The sequence below is a fragment of the Odocoileus virginianus genome, chromosome 4, assembly GCF_023699985.2.
Source record: "Odocoileus virginianus isolate 20LAN1187 ecotype Illinois chromosome 4, Ovbor_1.2, whole genome shotgun sequence".
In the NCBI taxonomy this organism is placed as follows: Eukaryota; Metazoa; Chordata; class Mammalia; order Artiodactyla; family Cervidae; genus Odocoileus; species Odocoileus virginianus.
This window is the reverse complement of record NC_069677.1, coordinates 70,091,920-70,112,638: the sequence shown is the minus strand read 5'-3', so window position 1 is coordinate 70,112,638 and position 20,719 is coordinate 70,091,920. Positions and strand designations below refer to the sequence as shown.

The window sequence follows — 20,719 nt, the reverse complement described above, 5'->3', positions numbered from 1 at the left end:
CTTACTAGACTATGAAGTCTGTAAGAAGAAGGTCTGGGTGTGCAACTGTTCATCATTGTATCTCTGCACCTAGCACCATGCCTGAAATGCAGTAGGAGCTCAATAAATGTTCCTTTTTGTTCCACTTGCATTTTTTGTATGTTTATTATGTGTTTGACATGTTAAAGTCTTTGCATACTTTACTTATTTTTACATACCCTATTTTGTCATAATAGTAACACTTTGACATAAAGTCAGCTATGTTATATCATGACTAAAGATAGTAATCATAATAATTACTAGTATGCCTTATTTCACAAATGGGAAACAGAGACTCATTAGAGAGTGCTATTTGTACAAGGCCAGATGGTTTTAGCAGCAGCAGCAGAACTGGGACCCAAGCTTACCCAGGAATGCATAGTGCCAAAACCTACTCTCTTCAGGTAATGGAGTCCACCAGGAATAGGCCAACAGGGAAGAGGGCAGGGAAATTAATATGTTAATAAATGTTTCTTGAATGAATACATGAATCTTCACAATCACTGGCAAAGTATAGACAATTATACTTATTTTAGAGATGAACAAGTTTAGGGTAAAATCTCTCAATCCCCATTAGCCCCTGGTGAAAAGGTCTAGGAAGTTTTAAATCTGATGTTCAGTCCCAAGGACCAATATTTAATAATTGCCATTTCCATTGTGTTTATGAGATTCAAAGGGGCTTGGAGGGATTCGGGGGCCTCTGATAGGCAGTCTCAGCTGCCATCAGGGATTGCAGGCATTTGGGAATGTGCAGAAGGAAGTTATCAGAAGTGATGAAGGCCTAACCTTCTCCTCCAGGAAAGTAATGAAGTTTCAACCCAACCCCTCTGCCTGATCCAGCACCTCATATAAAACATACCTTTTGCATTCATCTGTATCCTCCACTCCTGCCTTCCAAAATTTCCCAGTGGGAATAGGTATCCCTCCACTGAGCTCCCATGGTACCCTGTGGTTATTGCTGTCTGAGCACTGTAACTTCAGTTGCTGATGCTAAGACGTGTCAGTCGTGTCCGACCCTGTGCGACCCCATAGACAGCAGTCCACCAGGCTCCCCTGTCCCTGGGATTCTCCAGGCAAGAACACTGGAGTGGGTCACCATTTCCTTCTCCAATGCATGAAAGTGAAAAGTGAAAGTGAAGCCACTCAGTCGTGTCCAGCTCTTTGTGACCCCATGGACTGCAGACCACCAGGCTCCCCCGTCCCTGGGATTCTCCAGGCAAGAGTACTGGAGTGGGGTGCCATTGCCTTACTTTTCCATATATTTTTATACAATTACTTTTGTGACTCTCTTGCTATTCTGCAAACTTCCCCTTTCACACCCACATTTCTGTGACTCAGCTCCTGGCACACAGTGCCTGGAATGGATTCTAGTGGCTCTTTACCACAGTGCACATTCAATTCCCATGGGTTAATGCATCCCAGTTCCCAATTGTCAATGCACCGCAGTGCCTAGGCTTTGAGTCAATGGGTTTGGGGTGGGGCCCAGATGCTGGCAAGTTTTAAAATCTCACAGATGATTGTGATGTGCAGCCAAGTTTGTGAATCTCTGGGCTATATTCTCAAAAATCATTTATTGCAATGAACTAGTGGGATCATCTTTCTTTGTGTGTGTGTGTGTGTGTGTGTGTGTGTGTGTGTGTGTGTGTGTGTTGTGCATGTGGGCAGCGCTAGATCTAAGGAAGAATTGGCCTTGGTCCCTGTGCTGCTTCCTGCTCTCCAAGTGAACTTTGTGGATCCTAAGGATCAGGATAGACCTGGGAGGCTGGAGGGTTTCCAGGGACAAACCTGAGGGCCATCAAGGTTGTTCACAGAGAGCTATTCTTGGCTCTAACTCCATGCTGAGCCCAAGGGCAGCCAGTCAGCAATTTATTTGCTTCCTACAGCCAATGCAGTGTGCAGTGACAGGAACATTTCCCCCTGATTCTGCATGCTGTTTGGAAGTCCAAATCAATTAATATTTCTTGGGTTTTGCAGCATTGATTTTTATTCACTTATTAATTCATTAACTCCCTCAATAAGTATTGACTGATTATGGATGTCTGAGGGTGACATGAAGGAAAGGTTATACAGGTGCTCTGAAGAGCTTAGAATCTAGCTGGATAGATGGTATATGCATATAAGACATCAGCACTGTACATTTTGCCCCTGAGCAGGGGTTGTTTGAGCAGGACAACCTGGTTGATTGCCTGGTACCCTATTTACTAGTCATGGACCCTGGAAAAGTTGCTTTACTTCTCTAAGCCTTACTGTCCTCATGCAAACATTTCTCTTTTGTAAATGATAATAACAACAACATCACAGGTCTGCTGTGTGGATTAAATGAAGTCATTCTTGTAAAGCATTTAGCACAGTACCTGGTGCATAGTGAAAATTCAGGCACCTGTTAGCTGTTGTTATAGAAAAGATAGCAACCTGGGTTAGTAAGTGAGTGAAATTGAGAGTGAAGGATATAAAAGAATTTAGAGAAAAGAGAGTTTGATGTGGTTATGGGGAGTTGGGAAAGAAAGCCTTAATAAGAAAGTAGAAATTTGGCTGGTTCTTGGGATGAGTTTAATCCAGAAAAGTAGTAAGAAGTAAAGCCTTGCTGGGAGTGGGGGGTTGGGAGATCTGGCTAGGGGTGAGTTCACTTGTCATTTGAAATGTGGCAGAAAAGTTCTTTATCAGCCCACACCCTCGCCTCTGGTCCCAGGTTGCTTGGGAGGCTGATATATTAATTGGTTGTGTCTGCTAGTCCCCTTCTAACCCTGTATTCAGCAAGTGTGTTGCTTTATCGTCATGGACCAAACATTCCAAAATGCCAGTTGCAAAGCTGGGAAGGCTAAATTTAGCATAAGAGTCCTGGGTATTTAGAACTTCAAGTGAAATTCTAGATTCTGAGATTGGGTTAATACTACTTTGGCCCTTTAACTGCAGTTAACATTTTCCTTGAAAAATTCCAACATTTAAAAGCTTCTATTTGACAACCAGCTTGCCAATATTTATGTTCCACTCCATTAGCATCACCAGGGCTGACTCTCCACTTTTAAAGATATGCATTTGGCTGGAAGAAATCACTGCTGTTTGCTCATTTCACATGCTCCTACAAACACACACACGCGCGCGCGCGCGCGCATGCACACACACACACACACACAGAGCTACACGGCATGCCCCCCGTCTATGTGTCCACAAACTCAGTCCCTTGGGAAAGTTGTCCTGAGTGATGTCTTTTCTGTGTTTGACTTTATTTCTCTATTTCCTTCAAGTCTTGCTTTCTCCTTATTCAGCTATGAGCCTTCTGAAAAACTGAAGGGCAATATATTATGATGCTCTAATGTTTGTTTTCAGAGCTAATTATTTTAAGTATGTTTTGCTGTGATAAGATCCCTAATAAATATCCCAAGTATTTTAGGATTAGGACTGCTAGTATTGCCTTGTACCTCAAAGACACAAACATGGTCTTTGAGGACCATGAGGGAAAAGAAACAAGAACTTAAAAAATTCAGTCTATTTAAACTTTAAAAAAGAACTTCATTTTAACCCCAGTCTATGGATTTAAAAAATGTAAACTTTATTGCAGCAAGCTACCAAATATGAATTTGGGTCTGCTTCTTCTACTAATTCAGAACCCATCAGAAAATACATATTTAATTAGGTCAGTGATTCTTAATCCTTTTAAGGGGTATGTGTGAATGAGTGGGTAGTCTTTAAGAATCTGATGAAAGCCTTCTTCAGAAAAATGTATGTAAACACATTACATCCATTTTCTGTCTACAATCTAGTTTGCTGCATTGCAAACATATCTTTCACATAGTTAAAATGTTAAAACAATAAAAAGACTTATGATATCTCATTTTGCATGCAAAAATTAATAGCCACTTCCTAAAATTTCTTAGTAAGTCAAAATGTGCATATATAAGTAAAACATAATTTAGATCAGAAATGACTTTCATAAGAACATTGCCTAAGTTTTGTTAGAACAAGTTGAATATAGAGCATGGCTTTTTTAATGTGATAATGCAAATATCAATCACATACCATCAGTTTAGACTTTCATTTTGTGGTGATAAAAGTAGCAAATTCTAACTTGCAATGATACTTGTTGGCAAAAGAGTTAGAGTTTTCACAGGTTATGCTTGTGTCAAGGAACACCAAATTCTCTAAAACACTTTGTGTTGAATTCATGCAAGATTATTTTGTCTTCAATCAATGAGGTCAACTTTGTCAATGTCTGAATCATAAACGTTGTCTTGGTCAGTAAGGAAAGAATCAGGACCATACATTTTGATTTTAAGGTCATCCAACATAAATATTCTTTGAGGGTTTCTTTGCTCATTTGTACCTGTGCAAGAGACAGCAAAGCCTTTTCACTCTTAACTCTGGCACCCTATTGCCCTTTCTCCAACAATACAAGGAACACACATGTCTTTCTCCACACAGCTCTTCCACAATGGTAGCATGCTCAGGAGACTTGAATTTTTTCAGCAGCATTTATAATGGTGTCTGCTGGACACTGAGTCAAGGGTTATAGCTCATTCAGATGACCACAGATGTCAATCAAGTTGCTCAAATCATGAATGAGCTCTTCTGTGTCAAGTCAGTCTGAGACTGTGCTTTGCTGGTCACTTAAGAAAGGTAAAGCCTTCTGCCTGAAGTTAATCAATTGCTTCAAAACTTGTACTTTAGAAAGCCAGTGAACTTCAGCCTTTAATTTCTTGACAAATCCTATTGTGAGGGCATGTTTCAAGGTCCTGACTCAGAGTTGAAGCAGACCTGACTTATTTCAGAATTACTGTTCCCATCACATGGCTGCATAAAACAAGAGGTCAATCTGATGTGTGGAGTTGTTTCCAGTAACATAGGAAAGCTGAGGCTTTGTGAAACAGCTGTGTGTCCATCTCTATCTATGGCACCAACATTTTTCTTCCAAAGTTTGGCTTGGCAAAGAAAATTTAAATTATTTCAAAGTTGTCCTAAGCATCTGATGCTTCTGAGAGGGCTTTCCAAATAGACATCTGCATGTAATAGGAAAATGAGAAGTTGGCTCTCTCGGAACCATCCACATACACATTTGCATGCTGAAGGGCCTCAGAGTCCCCTGAGACCTTTTAGAACAAGAAAATCTGGTGACTCTTGGTAGGACAATACTTTTTGTCAAAGGCACTGCTTCAGTGTTTTTTTCTTCTCAGACTACATATCCACTTGATGCTTTAGGGCAAATCACTCCAAGATCTGCCCAGTTTCAAGGCTTCTTTTGCATGGTCATGAGAAAAGCATTATTTCAGGATGCTCTAAGTCTGTTTTATTGAGTTAGAATAAATTTCTCTGGTTCTTTTCTTTTTTTTTTCCTTTGAGTTTACTTATCTTCTCATGAAAACAATCCATTCTGGATCAGACATTCCCAAGGTAGACTGATGCCAATTATTCCTTTGATTTTGCTAGTTTTATGCTTCTACTAAGCAAGAAAGTCACTATACAAGAAGGGCTATGTTTTGGTTTTCCATTATATTTGGGATGAAACCCAAGGAAACATTTTCTTCTATTTTATTTATTTTTTGATGCTTTCCAACCTAACCCAGGCCATATACTAAGGATTGATGCTCATAATCATAATAGAAGTTTACATCTAAAATACATATCAACAGGAAAGAACTTCAGTGATGATGACTAATTTGTTACCTGATGAAGTAGAGTAGTATCTATGTCACTCTACACTTGTGTGGTATGAAACAATTTCTTCAGAACAAAATCTGACAGTTTTTTTCCAGAGACAATTTTCAAGCTATTTAGAAGGAGCACAAAGTGACAAATCTCCTTTCTGTTTCACTAATTCTTTAAAACCCATTAAAAGCCTCATGAACTCTTAATCTAGAGAAAGACCAGTTTTGCTGAGAAAATTCCAAAAAGACTGAAACTAAAACAAGAAGGAAAGGTATATTGCTTCCAGTTTGGTTGAAATAAAACCCAGGAATTCATTTTTAGGCTCCCAAACTCAGTGAATTAGTCCATCTTTGGCCCTCTTGCTCCTAATAAGTTCCCATGGAAATATATGTGTACCACTCTAGAGCACTTTCTAGGTTCTGTTGAATTTTCGTTTGATTCCTGAATTAGACCGGGAACATTTTGAGGGCAGGAACAGAAATTTTTTTCTATACTGTTAGGAGTAACATTTTGCATAGTACTTAGCACATGATGAGTTCAGGTAAATGCTTGAGGAGTGAGCAACCATCAAATGTTCTCAAATTAATCATTTAACAATATAATTTAGATGCTCTAAGCACACAGTTTATCACCAGTATCTGAAACATCTGACAGTTGTAAACTGTACTTGCCTTTGGCCTCTGGTCTGGGGTTAATCAGCCTCACCATTTTGGATATGTTGAGAATCTTTTTTTTTCCTTAGAATGTCTTTATTTAACCTTAGTTTTTTTTCCACCAAAATATTTATTAATTGAAGTATACTTGATTTACAATGTTGTGTTCATCACTGCTATACAGCAAAGTGATTCCGTTATACATATGCCTATACACTTAAAAAAAATTCTTTTCCCCTATGGATTAACACACGATATTGAATATAGTTCTTTGTGCTATGCAGTAGGATCTTGCTGTCTATCCATTCTATATATAAAAGGTTACCTCTGCTAACCCCAGCCTCTCACTCTATTCCTCCCTCAGCCCACTCCCCCTGGCAACCACTAGCCTGTTCTCTACTTCTGTGATTCTGTATCATAGGTAGATTTATTTTTGTCATATTTTAGATTCCACATATAAATGATATCATATGGTATTTGTCTTTCTCTTCTTGGCTTCACTTAGTATGATAATCTCTAGTTATATTAACAGTCCGTAATACGAGCCCCAATCCCTCCTAAGAAAGATGACCAGGGTTAGTCATATGTGATGCCTCATAAGGAGATGATGGTTAAATGTGTAGGCATTGCTCCCAGACTGCCAGGGTTCAAAGTGGGAGGCTTCTTGCCCGGTTTAGAACATACGAGCAGGGATTTTTATTATCATATATGAAACAGGTCTCCAGTCCAGGTTGGATGCATGAGACAGGGTGCTCAGGGCTGGTGCACTGGGATGACCCTGAGGGATGGGATGGGGAGGGAGGTGGGAGGGGGGTTCAGGATGGGGAACACATGTACACCCATGGCTGATTCATATCAATGTATGGCAAAAACCACTACAATATTGTAAAGTAATTATCCTCCAACTAAAATAAATTAAAAAATAAAAAATAGAACATGTGAGCAGGGATTTTATCATCAGTGCTCAAATTGCTACTGAGATGCTCAGTACCTAGGTCCTTGTGGCTGCTCAAAGGCAGCGCCTCAGCTGCTTACGAGGCCAGTGCTCTCCATAGAAATGCCTGGGTCCCATCCGACTTCTTTCAACTCTGCTCAGTGGCCTGGCCAAACTCTAACACTGGGGCAGGCACTGGCTGAGGCTCTCGGCAGCACTGAGCACCCAGTGGAGCCTCCACAGCCTGGTGGGCAGGGGAGGGTAAGCTGACAAACCTGAGAAGCTCTTCTCTGAGACTGTTTTCCCCCTGGCTTTGATATCTGACCATTGTCACTTTCATGGCATATTTTACCTGCACAGTGAAGCACCTTTTCATAATTTTCTTAAAACAGTCATGTTAATATATTACATGAAAGGAAAACCTCAGAAAGTTGTGACTTTTGGAGCACTCTTGCTATTTCTTCTTGCCACCCCCAGGGGTAGCAGCTTCTAGCCTTTGGGGACATGAGTGAAAGAAAAGTGAAAGTTGCTCAGTCATGTCTGACTTGCAGGTGGATTTTTTACCAGCTGAGCCACAAGGGAAGCCCAAAAATACTGGAGTGGGTAGCCTATCCTTCTCCAGGGTATCTTCCCTACCCAGGTCTTCTACATTGCAGGTGGATTCTTTACCAGCTGAGCTATCAAGGAAGCCCAAAAGAGTTTCAGCTTTCAGAACATAAGCCTGAGGCAGAAACTTTTCAGTTGACTTCAGTTTTCTGCCCTGAGACAAGAGAACAACAGCAACAACAAAAAAAAATCAGCCTCTTTTTTTTTTTTTTTTTGGTGGAATGAGGAGGAAAGATACAATGCAAATAAGCCACAGATGGCTCAATAATTTTTCTGCCACATACTATTGTTGAATATCCTTAACTGGACATCAGATATTCCCCCAAAAGTCTAGAGCATCAGGAATCACTCAGTGTTAGCTCCATACCATACATCTTCACAGTCAGGGCCTTTAGTAAGTAATTTTCTTTTTTACCATATCTTAAATATGCTGGGAGTAACTAATGTTAGAAAGCATTTCTCTTTTTTGAAATATCACTACTAAAGAAAAATATAAAATATCAGGAGAAGGCAGATGCTAACTTTCCTAAAATGTAACTTTTGAGTCCTACTTGATTTATTCTAATTTTAGTTACTAAATAATGGACAATTTTCTGGATCATATCCCTAAATTTATATTCAAAACATACACAGAGATTCTATTTCTTTTAGAAGTGTCAAGCCAGCTGTGTTTAAACCAGGAAAGGGTTAACTGATTTCAATACTTTCATTACAGTTAGGTGTTTGGAAGGATATGTTTCTCTTTAATGTCCACGGATTCCCGTGGGATGGACTTTCTCAACCACAGAAGCTAGATGTTGGCCCCAGACTATAGCTGGTGACAAAATGTACCCCCTAGGATCATTGCTTTTATTTTGGCAGGAAGGGGGCTTGTCTGATGAGCACACATCTGGAAGAGAAAACGCAGCTGTGGGAATGGAAGATGGAGCTGCCCATGAGGGGAGCAGATCATCAGTGCAACCTGAGCACCTCCCACCGCCTGCATCAGACCTTTGCGATTCTGGGCACACACATTTCATGGGCATCTGAATGATAGATTCGAAACAGTGCAACCTAGAGACTCCAATTTCACTTTATGCACAAAATGCAAAGTAATGCAACTCCCCTCAAATGAAAAGCAGCGATGAAAGCCGAAAGTGCCTATCAGGGAATGGAGGACTCTGGGAATCGGGAAATGAGCAGCGCTCTGCGTTTTCGCGGCGCCACAGGGCGGCGCCATCTTGGCTGGTCTATGGCGTCAACCTTTTGAGACCGTTCAGTTGTTTCCAGGCACCTGAACTTCCCTGCGTGGTTTTTGGTGACTATTGTCCTGTTATTTTAACATTCAGTTGTTATAATTTAGCGAAGTCATCCAAGCATTCATTAGGTGATGTTTGTACAAGTGATGAAAAAGGTACCAGAAAGATCAATAACTTCGGAATAGAAGTTAGAGGTGATAAAATATGGCCAGGCGGCCCCAACAACTGCAATGATATGCTATTAATACTAAAACAAGCCCTCTGCGAGGTATTAGAGCTAATGCTAAGAAAATAAAAAACAGCATTAGAGTACATTATTCTACAATGTTAGTGGATTTATGTGCCCCTAGAATATGTCTCCCATTTTACATTTATTTCTAAGAGGAATTAGTTTTGAATTATCAGAGCCCTTCAAGAGCTCCTCTCCTGCATAAATCTGAGAGCTTGTGTTGGTTTACTGTTCTTCCTTTTTCTTATTAGGTGGTTTCATCTTTCATCCCAGTGACTAGCAGGGTGTCTGAAGTATAGCAGGGCTTGGTCAAGGTCTGTGGAATACATGAGAAATAACCAACATGTATAGAATATTTTATACATGCTCAGAAACTGGTTAACAGTATGCACGTGCTATCTCTGTTAATGCTCAAACAATCCTAATAAGTAAGCATTATCATCGACAGTTTTACAGGTGAGGAAAGTAGGTTCAGTGGTTAAGTAACATGGCCCAAGGTCACACAAGTAATTGTAGGCAGAGTCAGCTCTGAACCAGTCACACTAACTTACACTGCCTCCCAAATGCATTGGAGGGAGAAGGGATTGTAGTTAAATCCATAACTATCTTATATAGTAAGTGATTTCTGGATGCTGATGAGTATTCTTTGGGTAGCTTACTGCATGGTGACTTTTTCTTAACAGCTGATGAGCAAAAGTAAACCCAGAGACAAGTTTGAGGGCTCTTCATGGGATTCCCTGGTCAAGAATACTGGAGTGGGTTTCCATTTCCTTCTCCGTGGGAGCTTCCTGATCCAGGGATGGAACCTGGGTGGCAGGTAGGTTCTTTACCACTGTAAAACCCTATATGTGCTGGAGGGAAGTGTAATATATACCACTGTGTAGTTCCCAGACCAGCATTACTCAGAAACTTGTTTAGAAATACAACTTCTCAGGCCCTTTCCCAGACCTACTAAACCAGGAATTCTGCGATGAGGCCAACAAATATGTTTTATAAGCTCTTTGGTTGATTCTGATACACAATCAAGTTTGAGAGCTACTGACCTGTACAATAGAAGGAAAAGTACCTTGTTTGGACATGAAATTCCTGGGCACAATTGGAGAGGGAGGCAGTGATGAGTGGAAAATGTCGAGGGTGAGAGTGGAGAAACAGAACTCTGAATCTGACAGCATTCAGGTCTCTGGATGGGGTGAGGTGGCCAGGATTGGAGCCTGAAAGAAATAGAGATGTCTGAAATTTCATTTCTCGTTCTGTAGTATATCATCTTAGTTTGTTCAAATGCTTAATGATGTCTGATTCACAGACCAAGACTTAAGGGAATGTTTTTTTTGTAAACATCAGAGAAAGAGATTGACTTCTATTCTCCACCAACACACATTAGTCAAAGAAATGACTCACTGATAGAACTAATTCAGCAAAAACAGAAGCATAGAGCCAGGAAGCACCCTGAGAAGATAGATTGTACAGAGTTTCATGGAAATCTTAAAGAGGACATGAGAGTTACTCTTATCTTGCCCTTTAAGGGTTGTGTTGATCTCAGCTTGCATGGGTCAGAGAATGAGCTAATGAAGTTGAGGTTCTGGTCTTTATATTTCTGGGGTTGGGATGTGTTCTGGTGCCCAAATGCTGACTTGTAACTCTCAGAACTGCTCAGGGACTAGCCAATGTGTATGAAAGTATAGAGTGTCAGTATTTACATAATATTCAGTAATTGGTAGCCATACTAGGTCTGGTGCTGGTCTGTGGCCTGTTAGGACTGTAGCAATAGGTGAGTAGCAGGTGAGCAAACAAAGATTCATCTGTATTTACAGCCACTCCCTATCACTCACATTATTGCCTGAGTGGTCGGATTAGACTGCCTGTCAGATCAGAGGCAGCATTAGATTCTCATGGGAACATGAACTCTCCTGTGAACTGTGTATATGAGGGATCTAGGTTGTGTGCTCCTTATGAGAATCATCCTGAAACTTTCCCTTTCTCAACCCTGCCCTGGTTCATGGAAAAATTTTTTCTTCCATGAAACCAGTCCCTGGTGCCAAAAAGATGGGAACTGCTGCTGTAGGATGGGTGTGATAACTGACTTCTGCAGACAGAAGATGAATAGTCACATCCCTGGGGGCTGTAGCTGATGTCAGTGACAAACTGGAGGAGAAGAGGGCTTCTCTGTTCCCAAAGCTCTCTCCCAAAAACACACACATACACTTTTTTTTTCTTCTTTTTTTTGTAGATGAGGAAGGAGTTAAGTTCTGTCTCTGGGCTGAGAAGTTTCTGAGCAGAGTCTACATGTGAGGTCATAGAAGCCCAGGATGGAAAGGTGGTCCTGAGAATGTGAGCCCCTGGGATTCACAGGAAAGGCTTTGGAATTCTAATGGGTATGCTTTGCAGGGTGGTGCTCTGGTTAATTTTAGCTAAATCTCAAGGGACAGGGAGATCCCAGCTGATTCTAGATTTCAAGAGTGTTCAACATAAGTAACATGGTGAATCAGGGTGCTCTTTCAACCATGATTGGGGAATTTATCTTGAAATAGCTATGTCTCCTGTTTCCTCAGATTAGTTAACATTTATTAAATGTCTGTTTATCTGGGTATTGTGTGAAGTCTTCCATTATTTCATTTGATATTCATAAAAACAATATGAAGAGGTGCTCTAAGTATTTTCTTATTTTATAGATGAGGAAATCAACTCACCTAGAGGTAGAGAACTGGATTCAAACTGAGGTCTTCAGACTCTCAGCCTGAGACCATTTCTCTTAAATGCCACTTTAGCTATATTACACACCTATGAGAGGGAGGGTGGGTGGTGGAAACCCAGTGGTAAAAATGAACACAACTTCAGAACAATTTGAGAAGGATAGATTTATCTAGAAGTCACGAAGAAAGAAATTAGAGGATTTCAGGCAAAGTAAAAAGAGAAGAGATAGGGTCTGGGTACTTCCTCTACCATCCTATTTGTGCTTCATAATGTGATAGTGTGTTTCAGTAGACTGATACACATCAATGAATAATGGATTTCATGTGATTGGCATGGATTTCATGTGCTTCCCTAGAGAGCTGTGTTGAGAAGGATTCTGAGGCTCAATTCTGGCTCCCTGATAAAGTTCTGTCATTAGTGAGTTGTGTCTGCCACAGGTGAGGAGGGGGAAGATGTGCTGTTTATATGTCCCTCTCAAACATAACCAGCAACCTTTCTTTTCGGCTTCCCTTTCTCCAAACAAAGTTAGTTCCATGAATGGGAGGTTGAGATTAGCAGAAGTAAGCTTTTATATATAGAATGGATAAACAACAAGGTCCTACTGTATAGCACAGGGAATGATATTCAATATCCTGTAATAAACCATAAAGGCTTCCCTGGTAACTCAGACAGTAAAGAATCTGCCTGCAATGCAGGAGACCCAGGTTCAATCCCTGAGTGGGGAAGATCCCCTGGAGAAGGGAATGGCTGCCCACTCCAGTATTCTTGCCTGGATAATTCCATGGACAGAGGAGGCTGGTGGGCTATAGTCCATGGGATCGCAGCAGAGTCAGACATGACTGAGTGACTAACCATAAACCACGATGGAAAAGAATATGAAGAAAGAATGTATATATATGTAGAATTGAATCACTTTGCTATACAGCAGAAATTAACACAACCTTATAAATCAGATATACTGCAAAAATATATAAATATTTTAAAATATATAAAAATATTAAAACTGAGAAAAAATTAGCTCCATGTCCTTTTACCTTTTACCCAGAAATCTTTGAAGCTTTTTGGGGTATTTTTTTTCTCATACATTCTCATTTCATAAAAATGCCTATTTTTATGGTTTATTTTTATGCCTATTTTTAAATAGGTCTTCATGCCCATTTATAAATAAAAATGACATGTTCATCTTTTTGGGGGGGAAAAGACTACCTGAGTAAGAAAGTGGGAAACTGAGTCACACACCTTGTGTTCTTCATAGCAGCTCTTACCACGGCTGGGCTCTACCACACAGCCTTACCCCTGCCTTCTGAAAAGTCTGCTCTTAAGAATCTGTTTATTTCTTAGAGTATGCTGACTCTAACTAGTGTGCTGACTAATTTGGTTCTGAGAATTTTTAAGAATCTTTCAAAATCCCAGAGTGGTGGGAAATGCCCTGGGGTGTTGCAAATTCAGAGTTGGGGATTATTGTTGGAAAGCTAAAGCTCTGACTGTGTCTATAACAACCAGTGGAAAAGTGCCGCTTCGGTTGTCTTGTCTGTTGAATAGCTGATGGTGGTTATTTTTGCATCATAGAGAGTAAGTGGATCAGACAGATAGCAAGCAGGCAGACAGATGCGCTTGTGTTTACATGACACCAAAATATTTGTCTTAAAGACAATATGCCAGAACAACAGAATTGAGCCTGACTGGTTTTATATATTTCCCTGATTTAGCTGTTTAACTCAGCCTCAGACAGGCAGTTTAGAGTGGTGAGGAGATTGCGTGCTTTCGAACAGTTAGAGCTGTATTGGAATCTTGCTTCTGTTCCTTTCGAGCCCTGTGACTTGGTGTCTTAATTTGGAAGATGAGATCAATGGTGTGCTGATACCCATTCTCGCTTTGAGTGTGTAAGTGTGAATGTGAGAGTTAAGAGGAAAAATGTATATAAAACCACATGCAGAATAGTAAGTGCTAGTTCTCTATCTGCTTTCTCTTCTCCCATAGCAGAAGTGCTAATGGTACCAACGGCTACTCTAATTAAAGATGTGGGGAACAGAGTTCCTAAGAGCCCAGACATGGTGAAGGACCGGGAGCATCCTGGAAACAGAGGCAATTTCTGTGGAAACACAACAAGTTATTGGAATCTTGGCCCCTGATCCAGAGAGTCTGGATGTCCAGCTAAGGCATGGGGCAGAATACCTCCGGGTTTAAATCTACTCCTCAATGAGGGAAGGCTGTCTCTCTCCTCACAGCCAAGGAAGGAGGAGAAAAAAGAAGGAGCGCAAGGTTGTGTGGACCAAGAGAAAGACAAACCTTTGCAGAGCAAGGACCTGGCAGAGGAAGAAACACTGCACCTTCAACTTCTCCATGTACTATGCCAAGAAGGAAATAGCAGGCTCTTCAGGTCTGGAAGTCCAGGAAGAATAAGTGTCTTCCTGCAAACTGAAGGAGGAAAAGCTGGGAAGCCCAGAGAAAAATCTGATTAGGAAAGAAGTCATCTTCAAGGTTTAAGAAATGAAGAAAACACAAGTGGGAAGTGCAGCAGTTGTAAGTTGCTAGTTACGGCTGCAAATATTAGTCCCCAAGTCGTCAGCGACTCCTTGTATCTTTATGATAATTAATCACTGTGTGTGTGTGTGTGTGTGTGTGTGTGTGTGTGTGTGTGTGTGTATGTGTATCTCAGACCCTGTGTTAGTTTCCCAGGGCTGCCATAACAAAGTATCACAAATAACTGGATGGCTTAAAACACTGAAATTTACAATTTACTGTCTTACACTTCTGGAGGCTTAAAGTCCAAGATCAAGGTGTTGGCAAGGCCAGGCTGTCTGAAAACTTGTCAGGGAGATTTCTTCCTTGTCTCTCCCTAGCCTCTAGTATTTATTAGCAGTTCTGGCATTTGTTGATTTACCAGTGGGTCAGTCTCTACCCCCTGTGTTTGTGTCCCTGTTTCTTTCTTATAAGGACCTTAGTCACGTTGGATGGGAGTCCACCCTAATGACCTCATCTTAACTTGGTGGCATCAGCAAAGTCCTGATTTCCAAAGAAGGTCACAATCACAGGTACTGGGGTTAGAACCATAACCTATCTTTTGGGGGGACACATTCAATGCAAAATAGACCGTTTGAGAGTCTAATGAAAACTATGATCTTGCTACTAAAAAATGCACATGTGTACAGAATATAATATTTTGCAAATGATTGTAAAGAATTCACAGAACTCTGAAACCTGTTGTCTACTCTATAGGACTTGCTACTCAAAGTGTGATCCAGCAGCATCAGCACTCAGCTTCTGTTTTTGGTTTTTTTTTTTAAGATTTTTTTTTTATGTGGACCATTCAAAAAAATTCTTTAGTGAATTTGTTACAATATTGTTTCTGTTTTATGCTTTGGTTATTTGGCCATGAGGCACCTGGGATCTTAGTTTGCTCATCAAGAACCTAACCCACACCTCTGCATTGGGAGGCCGCGTCTTAACCACTAGACTGCCAAGAGAAGTTCACCAGGAGCTTTTTTGAAATGCAAACTTTCAGATCGCAACCTAGCCCTACTGTGTCAGGATCTGAATTTTGATGAGATTCCTCTGTGATCTGTGTGCATCTGATACACCCTGCCCGAGGGTCCACATGCAGCCTCCGATGAAGAAATGTTCCTTTTTCTTTGTTGTCCCATTTCTGGTTTCTAGCTAGTAGAATCAGGCTCACCTGCCCAAATATTGTTTCCCGCTATTCAACACGTCTTCTTCCATCACAGCTGGGTGTGTTCTGTCTGTGCCTTTGGTTGACCAGATCCACCCCTCCTTCCTTGTGTGGAGCACCTGTTATCACTAGCAAATATCCCAAGACAGGATGTTGTCTTGTGTGACCCGAGAGAGGATGTTGTCTTTGTTTAACTGACAAAATTATATTGAGCAACAACTGTGTGCTGGGTCCTGAATAAAGAAGCACAGTCTGTAGTCCACCTCTGTCTCCTCTCCGCCCATGTTAATCGGCTTGTTCTTTATAGTCCACACTAAGAGACTCCCACCCTTCCTGACCCTCCCTTCAGAACCAGAGCAGCCACTTTGTTTCCCACAGTGGCGTGGAATGCTCACTGCTGTTTTACAGGTGCAGTTGGTGCTTGTGGAGCAGATTTACCTTTTTTTTTTTTGTTCCCCAGCAAGAGAAACACCATTAGAAGTTGCTTACAAATTTGTTCTAGAGTCATCAGTTCATTCTGGGCATTAGAAACAACCTGTAGAGGTTTGGAGACCCAGCAGGACCTGATGATCAGGGAGATGGTGAGTGGTTTAGAGGACTTGGGTTTAGTAGCCTGAGATGAGCTCTTATCTCCCTGTCACAGCCTAGTTAGTGATGTGGGGAGGAGGAGGACTCAGCTGAATTCCAAAGCTCAGGTCATGATGTATCTATTGCTGTACCACACAGTCTGTTTAAATGAACACACATAGATGATACTATGAGAAGTAATGTGATCTCTGATGGTGTACTTGCACTTGACTATGGAATCAAGGACAGATCATGTATGGTGGGGAACACCAGACCCCAGATTCAAGCGTCAACTCTGTTACTCAGAAAGCTTCACTTTGCTGGTCTTTACTCTTCCTAGAGTTGCTATAAGGGGAAAATGAATCAGGCCATGTGAATCTCCTAGAACAGGGCCTGGCTCCTGGAAAAGGCTCAATGCACATTAGCCATCATTCCTATTACTAGTCTTTCTGTTGGTCTTATGACAACCACCATGGATCTGCAAACAAGCCACTTCTACAATACATATTTTGTTCACTCCTCATGGAAGCTTATGAAATAAGATGAAAGGAATGAGAGAAACTGGCTCAAATCCACTTTCCCCGGGGGAACCCTCAGTACCCACCCTATCCCGTCTCATCTCAGACACTCTAACAATCTCTCTCCAGACCCACGAGGAACCTCTAAGTCTCTTTAGGGACATGCTGTCATAAACATTCACTTCTCTGACAGACTGAGGTTATCTGAGGACTTGTAGAGGGCCTGGAATGGGTCTGATTAATTTTGTATTATCCTCAGCATCTACCCCAAGTTTTATCTTACTTATTTAGTGAATGCCTAAATAAGCAAACTTTTAAACTCTTATCCCTGATTAGGATCATATTATAGCAGAGAGAAGAGAAAAATTAAGCAAGCTTTCTCAGATCTCATCCAAAGTCTTATCTGTTCTTCCTGAATGTGTAGCTAAACCTTCCTTACAAAGCCTTACCTGACTGTTCCTCTAGTTTTAAAAGTGCTCTCCCAGAGGCTGACTTGGAAGGCCCCGGGCTGATTCCCCAACCTGTAATAAAGTGTATGTATAAAGATAGCAGTGTTGTTATACAATTTAATTAGTACATCATTCAGACATTTGGACCAATGCCTGGCTCTTTTTTTGTGTGTTCATTTAGCTTTTAGTCTAACTCCCATATGAAATAAACAAAAAGGCTAATTGCTTTTGGATTTTAGCACTGGGTGAAATACCTGGTTTCATTATGTGAATTATATTTTAGAAATGAATTAAGGGTTCTGTGGGTAAATGAAAAATTCCAAGATGACAGCTATAGTACTTAAAGCAAGGCAACAGGAAGGTTGGGGCTCCCAGAGGCAGCACATGACTCCATCTGACACGTTCCTAGTTTTCATAGCAGCATGTTATGTTTGTGTACCAATGAGAACATTGTCTCAGGATGGTAAGACTTTGTATCTCATCACATTCTAACTGTGGTGTGCTGGTCAACGTTTAAGAACCGGTTCTTCTGGAATTAGGTAAAAGCCCTGATGTTATGCTTTCACTAGTTTCCAGGGTATAAATAGTCCATATTGGCTAATATCCAACTACTAATGAGGAGTCTGGAAGAGATGCAGACACTTGGCTCTCATCAGCCCCTGTGAACTGTTTCCTGCATCTGCTACAAGGTGGAGGTGGGCCTGGGGCCTGGAGTGGGTTTTCTGAAACTTCTGCAAGATGTCCAGAAACTTCTGCAAGGGAGGTGGCACCCCTGTACTGAGCATCTCTGGGGACATCAAAAGGGGATGTCCCTCTCCAACTCCCTGGACACTGAGGGAGGAATAAGAAAAAAACTTCCATCTTACATTTTCAAGTGTGCTTGGGGTAGTGTGGTGTAGGACATGTGCACGGCCTTCATCATCCAGGAGACTGTTTGCTGCCACCTATGTCCACTTCCATTTAATGGAGGACTGAATGGAGAACTGAGAATGAAACTGGTCTTGAAAGCATTTGGCACATTGCATGGCTCTCAGTAAATGACTGTTATTATCTGGGGACTGAGGTGGTAGCGCTCACAATAGGAGATGGGACTTACCTCCACCTAATGCTCATTGCATCTTTGTATGCCATTGGTGTTTTGGTTAGTGCTGAATTTTAGAGAATTCAAGCCCAGGCCCTGTGTTTGGGGGCTGGCTGCCTGCACGAGATCTCTGTGGAGTGTGGTTTGGATTAGTCAATGAACCTGCCTCTCTCATTTCTCATGACAAAAGCTACATGATTATTGTATGCCAATCAGAGTTTTGGAATCCAGTGGCGTGGCAGCAGGTGTGCAGACCACCTGGGGGAAACAAGAGTTTCTCAGGTGGTCCTCCAGGCATGGAAGGCCCTCCAGGGGGCTAGAAATTTGACTGTGTTAGTCCTAGCAAACCAGCACTGTCAGCTCATAAGAAAAGATTACAGCATATGAATCAACAGTGAAGTTGGGAGACCCACCTAAAGTCTCAAAGAGAATTTGTGAAAGTGATAGTAATTAGTATGGTTTGTCTCTTCTCCTGTGCCAGGTATTGTGCTGAGCCCTTTTCAGCTATTATTTCATTTAGTCCTCACAATACCCTAATCAACTTGAGCTTATTGCTCAAGATCACATTATAGAATTGGTGCTGGGATGTATATTCAGACGGTTTGACCCCAAAATCCAAGCTGTTTACCTCTATAGAATAAGTCCCCTACGTGCAAACCTTCAAGTTGTGAACTTTCTAGGATGTGAACATGTGTTTGCAAGTCCAGTCCTGTAAGCTAGCTCATGTGTCTGGTGTATATTGTCATATGCTTCTACAAGTGCTTCTGCTTTTGTGTACGTTACTGTACAGTTGTTGTGCAACATGAACAGCTTACCAATGAAGATCTGATGGTATTGGAGGCCCAGAGAAAGGATGAAGAGAGATAAGAGGAAGAAATAACTGAAGAACCACAGAGATTCACAATGCAGGAAATGGTAAGGGGGAATTTCTTTATTTGAGGAGACACCAGTTAGTTTTTGAGGTGCAGGACCCAAACATAGAATGGTCCATGAAGGTTGCAGCAGCTGTTCAGAATGCAATCCAGTGTTACTGTGTCATCTACAGTTAGAACCATACATGGAACAATGGATTGGTTCCAAATTTGGAAGGGAGTACATCAAGGCTGTATATTGTCACCCTGCTTATTTAACTTATATGCAGAGTACATCATGTGGCATGCTGGGCTGGATGAAGCACAAGCAAGAATCAATTTCCTGGGAGAAATATCAATAACCTCAGATATGCAGATGACATCACCCTTATGGCAGAAAGCGAAGAGGAACTAAAGAGCTTCTTGATGAAATTGAAGGAGGAGAGTGAAAAAGCTGGCTTAAAACTCAACATTCAAAAAACAAAGATCATGGCATCAGGTCCCATCACTTCAAGGCAAATAGATGGGGAAACAATGGAAACAGTGAGAGACTTTATAATTTCTTGGGCTCCAAAATCACTGCAGATGGTAACTGTAGCCATGAAATTAAAAGATGCATGCTCCTTGGAAGAAAAGCTATGACCAATCTAGACAGCATATTAAGAAGCAGACACATTACTTTGCCAACAAACGTCCACCTAGTCAAAGCTATGGTTTCTCCAGTAGTCATATATGGATGTGAGGTGTGGACCATACAAAGGCTGAGCGCCAAAGAATTGATACTTTTGAACTGTGGTGTTGGAGAAGACTCTTGAGAGTCCCTTGGACTGCAAGGAGATCAAACCAGTCAGAGGAAGTGAGTCTTGACTATTCATTTGGAAGGACTGATGTTGAAACTGAAGCTCCAATACTTGGGCCACCTGATGTGAACAACTGACTCATTTGAAAAGAACCTGATGCTGGGAAAGATTAAAGGCAGGAGGGAGAAGGGGGTAACAGAGGATGAGATGGTTGGATGGCATCACTGACTTGAATTTGAACAAGCTCTGGGAGATGGTGAAGGATAGGGAAGCCTGGCATGCTGCAGTCCATGGGGTGGCAAAGGGTTGTATAAGACTGGATAACAAGTGATGAGAAAACCCAGAGATATCACCCAGACATCACTGGATTGTTTTTTCAAGAGGGTAGATTGAATGGAATCTAGCAAGTAACTATAACCTGTGCCATCAACTTCAGATGTGAGTGAAATTGAAGCTTGCCTTCCATCTCCTACTGCTGATGGTCTTACAGCTCTACCATCTCCCATCTCCTCTCCCTCCTCCAGTCAGTAACTGCTTGCCCATTCACTCAGTGCCAGCCCTTGTATGCGAGTTCTTATATTGTATGTACTAGTGTACTTTTCAAGACACTCTACTGTAAGATTAAAAAGGTTTTATTTTTTGTGTGTTGTGTATTATTTACGTGAAAAGTATTATAAATCTATCACAGTACAGTGCTATACAGTTGATTGTGTTATTTGGGTACCTAGGCTAACTTTGTTGAACTTATGAACAAATTGGACTTAACAAACATAC

At 41.3% G+C, this 20,719-nt stretch overlaps 1 long non-coding RNA gene across 1 annotated transcript; it reads left to right on the top strand.

The window, feature by feature from the left end:
* Positions 1-9,060: 9,060 nt before the first annotated feature.
* LOC110147844 (uncharacterized) lies at positions 9,061-11,865 on the top strand. Its single transcript, XR_002316983.2, has 3 exons — positions 9,061-9,148; positions 10,002-10,135; positions 11,546-11,865. It is a non-coding gene; the product is annotated as an uncharacterized lncRNA (long non-coding RNA).
* The last annotated feature ends 8,854 nt before the right edge of the window (positions 11,866-20,719 follow it).